The sequence below is a fragment of the Salvelinus alpinus genome, chromosome 12, assembly GCF_045679555.1.
Source record: "Salvelinus alpinus chromosome 12, SLU_Salpinus.1, whole genome shotgun sequence".
Taxonomy (NCBI): Eukaryota; Metazoa; Chordata; class Actinopteri; order Salmoniformes; family Salmonidae; genus Salvelinus; species Salvelinus alpinus.
This window is the reverse complement of record NC_092097.1, coordinates 59,312,958-59,319,925: the sequence shown is the minus strand read 5'-3', so window position 1 is coordinate 59,319,925 and position 6,968 is coordinate 59,312,958. Positions and strand designations below refer to the sequence as shown.

The window sequence follows — 6,968 nt, the reverse complement described above, 5'->3', positions numbered from 1 at the left end:
TACCTCTACCTCACTCTACCACTACCTCACTCTACCACTACCTCACTCATACATACATACATACATACATACATACATACATACATACATACATACATACATACATACATACATACATACATACATACATACATACATACATACATACATACACACATACATACATATATGTACTGTATTTACAGTGAGCTACAAAAGTATTGGGACGGTGACCCATTTGTTGTTGTTTTGGCTCTGTTTTCCAGCACTTTGGATTTGACTATGAGGTTAAAGTGCAGACTGTCAGCTTTAATTTGAGGGTATTTTCATCCATATCGGGTGAACCGTTTAGAAATTACAGCACTTTTTGTACATAATCCCCCCATTTTAGGGGACCAAAACTATTCGGACACATTCACTTATATGTGTATTAAAGTAGACAGAAGGTAGTATTTGGTTCCATGTTCATAGCACGCAATGACTACATCAAGCCAGTGACTCTACAAACTTGGATGCATTTGCTGTTTGTTTTGGTTGTGTTTCAGATTATTTTGTGCCCAATAGAAATTCATGATAAATAATGTATTGTGTCATTTTGGAGTCACTTTTATGGTAAATAAGAATCGAATATATTTCAAAACTTTTCTACATTAATGTGGATGCTACCACGATTACGTATAATCCTGAATGAATATTGAATAGTGATGGGTGAGAAAGTTACAGATATGCTAACCTCTCACCATTACAAATACAGGGGGGTTAACATTTTATATCATACCCCCAAGACATGCTAACCCCTCACCAATACAAATACAGGGGGGTTAGCATGTCATGGGGATATGATATTTGTGCATCTGTAACTTTCTCACTCGTTATTCATGATTCATTCAAGGATTATCCGTAATCATGGTAACATTCACTAAATGTAATCGAAAATGTAAAAAAAAATGAAAAATCTCCAAAAGTTATTATTTATCACGAGAGCCAATAACTAGTAATGCTGCATAGTCCATGAAAGGTTTAAATCTCACCTTTCTGGTGAAAATAGTTACGCATTGCTGAGGTGTAGTCTCCCGGGTGGCGCAGTGGTCTAGGGCACTGCATCGCAGTGCTAGCTGCGCCACCAGAGTCTCTGGGTTCGCGCCCAGGCTCTGTCGCAGCCGGCCGCAACCGGGAGATCCGTGGGGCGACGCACAATTGGCATAGCGTCGTCCGGGTTAGGGAGGGTTTGGCCGGTAGGGAGGGTTTGGCCGGTAGGGATATCCTTGTCTCAGTATGTAAAAAAATAAAAAAAATAAAAAATAATAATAATGTAATAAAATGTATGCACTCTACTGTAAGTCGCTCTGGATAAGAGCGTCTGCTAAATGACTAAAATGTAAATGTAAAAAATGTAGTCACTTCTGACCACACAAGGACGCAGTACAAATACCATAGAAGTGTGATTTATAAGATGTAAAACAAAACAAACCTTTATGAATAAGGCTTGAAATGACTGATATGCGTTCTAAATATATTATCATCAAATTATAAAACGACTAAGTATAAGATTTCACTGTCCTTATAACTGAAAAATAGATATTAGAAAATGTGATCAAAACGTCTACCTCCATTGCTGTGAACGTCTCACAGAGCTCTAGCTTGGCTTTCTGAAGTCGTTAGGAACTCGCCTTTCATCTCATATGAATATTGCCTGTCTATGAGAAACAGAAATAGATTTTTTTAAATCTATGAATTATTTTAGATTAATGGATATAAATCGATCTCTGAATGTGTTGCTGTGATGAAACCACTCTGTTGCTGAGCTGCGATGTAACGATAGTAGGCATGTGCTTTGCCAGTGATTTACCGCATTCAGACCTCTTTACTTTTTCCACATTTTATGACGTTACAGCCTTATTCTAAAATGGATTAAAAATGTCCCCCCCCCCCTCATCAATCTACACACAATACCCCATGACATCACAATGCCCCATAATGATGAAGCACAAACAGATTTTTAGAAATGTTTGCAAATGTATATATATTTTTTTTTTTACTGAAATATCACATTTCTTGGGTATGACGCTACAAGCTTGGCACACCTGCATTTGCGGAGTTTCTCCCATTCTTTTCCGCAGATCCTCTCAAACTCTGTCAGGTTGGATGAGGAGCGTTGATGCACAGCTATTTTCAGGTCTCTCCAGAAATGTTCGATCGGGCTCTGGCTGTGCCACTCAAGGACATTCAGAGACTTGTCCCGAAGCCACTCCTTCGTTGTCTTGGATGTGTGCTTAGGGTCGTTGTCCTTTATCAATACACCCAGTCACTACAAAGATACAGGCGTCCTTCTTAACTCAGTTGGAAAGGAAGCTAATGGTGACTTTAAAACAGTTACAGAGTTTAATGGCTGTTAAAGGAGAAAACTGAGGATGGATCAAAACATTGTAGTTACTCCACAATACTAACCTAATTGACCGAGTGAAAAGAAGGAAGCCTGTACAGAAATAAAATATTCCAAAACATGCATCCTGTTTGCAACACATACAAAATGTGGCAAAGCAGTTCACTTCCTGTGCTGAATAGAAAGTGTTATGTTTGATGGAAATCTAATACAACAGATTATCGAGTAGCACTCACTATATTTTCAAGCATAGTGGTGGCTGCATCATGTTATGGGTATGCTTGTAATCGTTAAGGACTAGGGAGTTTTTCAGGATACAAAATAAATGGGATGGAGCTAAGTACAGGCAAAATCCTAGAGGAAAACCAGGTTCAGTCTGCTTTCCACCAGACACCGGGAGATTAATTCACCTTTCAGCAGGACAATAACCTAAAACACAAGGCCAAATCTACACTGGAGTTGCTTACCAAGAAGACAGTGAATGTTCCTGAGTGGCTGAGTTACATATTTGACTTAAATCTACTTCAAAATCTATGGCAAGACCTGAAAATGGTTGTCTAGCAATGATCAACAACCAGTTTGACAGCTTGAAGAATTTTCAAAAGAATAATGAGCAAATGTTGTACAATCCAGGTGTGGAAAGTTCTTAGAGACTTACCCAGAAAGACTCACAGTTCTTAGAGACTGACCCAGAAAGACTCACAGCTCTTAGAGACTTACCCAGAAACACTCACACCTGTAATCACTGCCAAAGGTGCTCCTACAAAGTATTGACTCAGGGGTGTGAATAATTATGTAAATGTGATATTTCTGTATTTCAATTTTTTATAAACTTGTAACCATTTTTAAAAACATGTTTTCACGTAGTCATTTTGGGGTATTATGTGTAGATAGGTGAGAAAAAATATAAATTGAATCCATTTTGAATTCAGACTGTAACAACAAAATCAAGGGGCATTGAAGTCAAGGGGTATGAAAATCTCGACAATGGCCTTTGTCATTGCTATTTTATTGTCTCACTATGTCCTTTTTTTTTATTAGCAAATGTCTTACTTTTTAATTCTGCATTGTTGGGAAAGGACTAGTAAGTAAGCATTTCACTGCATTGCAAGTCTACACCTGTTGTATTCGGTGCACGTGGCAAATACATTTTATTTTCTTTGATATGAATTAGGTCTGCCTGTTCCATTTTGGTGTTGGTTTTGGTTTCCAAATTATTTTATTTGTGTGTTATGTTATGTCCTGATATTATGGAATGTGACATGTATTGTCCACTAATAATTCAATTATAGAAAAGTATTTATTGTAAAGGCAATAATTATTGTTAGTTTAATTGACGAGATACCCTACTATTTACAAGTTTGTTTTAAAGTTCTGTTCTATTGGACTTGTTTAATATTTTCCATTCCATTCCTGTTTGAGGTGCATTTTGGATTATTCCAGGGATAAGGTCAATGGGGCAGGTGTTATGTTTGGGGGATATCCAATACAACACATTTCTGAGTACCACTCTCTATATTTTCAAGTGAACGAGTCAATTGCGAAAACATTGCCAGGAAGATGAACGAATTCGAGCCGTGTAGTTTGAAATCACTGTTAGCGCAGCGCCGAAATGCAGTCATCCTGGAACGCATCCTACTACTGAAGCGGGGCGTGGTCACATGATACTGGAACAGCCAATGAGCACAGCACTTTTCATTTGACAACATGTCAGGTTGCTATCTAGTAAGCTAGCCTGCAGGATACATTAATTCATAATGGAAATAAATAAATAGATACAGGTTATTTAACAGCGATTAAGAAGATATGGTGTTGCAACGTGAACGATTGTCTTGCTTTTAGCTGAGTCGCTTCAGTCAAAAGTCATCGAAAGCATCACAATCAAAAGAGAAGACTAAGGTATTTGCAGTTCCTTGTTAGCCGCTAGATAGTTAACTGTTAAATGCTAAAACATTAGCTGTTAGCGATTGAGGATGTAAACTAGCTAGCTAACTCTGATGAAAAAAACGGTGGGTAGCTAAAGTTACCTATGATCAATCAATCAAACAAATATTAGCTAGCTAGCAGATCCCAAACGGTTACTCGTTTTTTTGTCGTGTCCAGTTAGCTAGTTACTAGCATGACGCCTATCCTCCCCAGAACAAAAGCAATCATGTCTAACAGTGCATGAACAGAGTATGGAAGCAAATGACTAGCTGTTTTCTGCCTTTTGATCTGGTTGATCTTTTCATAGACCAGAACTGTGACTATTTCATCTGAATAGTAGCTAGCCAATCATGAACAGATTCTATCTACTTCAAAGCATTGAAACAATACCATGGATTGAATGTATTGCCATAAGTAGTGGCATAGACTGGCACTAAGGACTATCAGCTCAAAGGCTGTTGATACTCAATGCAGTCAAGGGATCCACCAGTGGGCTATTGTATTTTACAAGCCCAGTTTTGACAGTGATATCAGACCTACTTAGCTGGCACAATGACTGTATTCAAGGTTCTACCCTAACCTTTTTTTTTTTTTACAAGGAGCATGTGTGCGTTTAAGTAGAACAATTTTAGGAGCACAATGAAACATGAGATAGCGAGCCATTTTCTTTGTAGTAATGGTGCAAGTATGAAGGTCATGAAACAGCCTATTCTCCACTCAGGGGCTGCCGTACAGTGAAGAAATCATTCAGTTACCATCTGGGTCAGGTTTGTATTGGCACACTGCTGCTCCTCAATTAAAATTCCCGGTCGCACACCAAAATATTTAGGCGCTTATGCGAGTAAAATGGTGGCACTGTAGAGGGCTGGAATTGAATCTCACCAATCCTTTAGAGACCCCAACAGACGTGTGGGAGAGACCGAGCTCAGACAGAGCATGCTTATTTATTAACAAGCCCAGTGGGTGATGACTAGTACTACTCACTGCACAATATCCTACGCTCTGAGAGAGTCATCCTCTCTCTCTCTCTCTCTCTCTCTCTCTCTCTCTCTCTCTCTGTCTCTCTGTCTCTCTCTGTCTCTCTGTCTTTCTTTCTCTCTCTGTCTATCTCCTCTCTGTCTGTCTGTCTCTGTCTCTCTGTCTCTTACTCTCGTCGTGGGATGCTGCATCCAGTGAGTGTAATTGTACCTCACCTCTCAGTCTTAACATCATGTAATATATGAACTGAAGGCCAGTCTCTCTCTCTGTCTCTCTGTGCTGTTGGCAGCATTGTGGAGGTGAGTGGGAGGGAGGAGAATGTGTATAGGCCTGTAGAGAACAGGGTGGTGATTGTACCAGCGTCAGATTCCAACGTGACATCAGCCTGACGTCAGCAGCTGATTCAATTGATATATTCCCTATATAGTGCACTACTTTAGACCAGAGCCCTATTCCCTATATAGTGCACTACTTTAGACCAGAGCCCTATTCCCTATATAGTGCACTACTTTAGACCAGAGCCCTATTCCCTATATAGTGCACTACTTTAGACCAGGGCCCTATTCCCTATATAGTGCACTACTTTAGACCAGGACCCTATTCCCTATGTAGTGCACTACTTTAGACCAGGACCCTATTCCCTATGTAGTGCACTACTTTAGACCAGGACCCTATTCCCTATGTAGTGCACTACAGGGGGTAGGGTGACATTTAGGATGCCTCCTATGGAATTGTTGAAGTGGCCTAGTTGGCTGGTTTGAGCTGCTGTCTCACTATGTCTCTGCTGGATCAGTCAGTCAGTCCGTGTACATTACAATGAATGTAAATTAGTGGAGAAAAGTCTACACCCACACACTGGTCTATGTTCCCAACATGAATTAACCAGATGCTATCAGATGAATGTTGGAACAATAGTAACTGAACCTATTCAACCCTTTGGCCTGTACCGGTTTGATGTTTTCTTTTACTAAAACAAGAGTTTCTATTGGTCCGTCAGGTGAATACGGCTCTGAGTTGGTCCGTCAGGTGAATACGGCCCGGAGTTGGTCCGTCAGGTGAATACGGCTCTGAGTTGGTCCGTCAGGTGAATACGGCTCTGAGTACGGCCCTGAGTTGGTCCGTCAGGTGAATACGGCACTGAGTTGGTCCGTCAGGTGAATACGGCTCTGAGTTGGTCCGTCAGGTGAATACGGCTCTGAGTTGGTCCGTCAGGTGAACACGGCCCTGAGTTGGTCCGTCAGGTGAATACGACCCTGAGTTGGTCCGTCAGGTGAATACGGCTCTGAGTTGGTCCGTCAGGTGAATACGGCTCTGAGTTGGTCCGTCAGGTGAATACGACCCTGAGTTGGTCCGTCAGGTGAATACGACCCTGAGTTGGTCCGTCAGGTGAATACGGCTCTGAGTTGGTCCGTCAGGTGAATACGGCCCTGAGTTGGTCCGTCAGGTGAATACGACCCTGAGTTGGTCCGTCAGGTGAATACGGCCCTGAGTTGGTCCGTCAGGTGAATACGGCTCTGAGTTGGTCCGTCAGGTGAATACGACCCTGAGTTGGTCCGTCAGGTGAATACGGCTCTGAGTTGGTCCGTCAGGTGAATACGGCTCTGAGTTGGTCCGTCAGGTGAATACGGCCCTGAGTTGGTCCGTCAGGTGAATACGGCTCTGAGTTGGTCCGTCAGGTGAATACGGCTCTGAGTTGGTCCGT

The 6,968-nt window shown here is 41.2% G+C and overlaps 1 protein-coding gene across 1 annotated transcript in view; it reads left to right on the top strand.

Annotated features, from left to right (window-relative positions):
* The first annotated feature begins 4,052 nt into the window (after nt 1-4,052).
* The window catches only part of ptpdc1a (protein tyrosine phosphatase domain containing 1a), a 103,785-nt gene continuing 100,869 nt past the window's right edge, over nt 4,053-6,968 (top strand). Inside the window, exon 1 of the mRNA XM_071336967.1 lies at nt 4,053-4,261. The gene's annotated coding sequence lies outside the window, so the exon portion shown is untranslated. The remainder of the gene's footprint in view (nt 4,262-6,968) is intronic.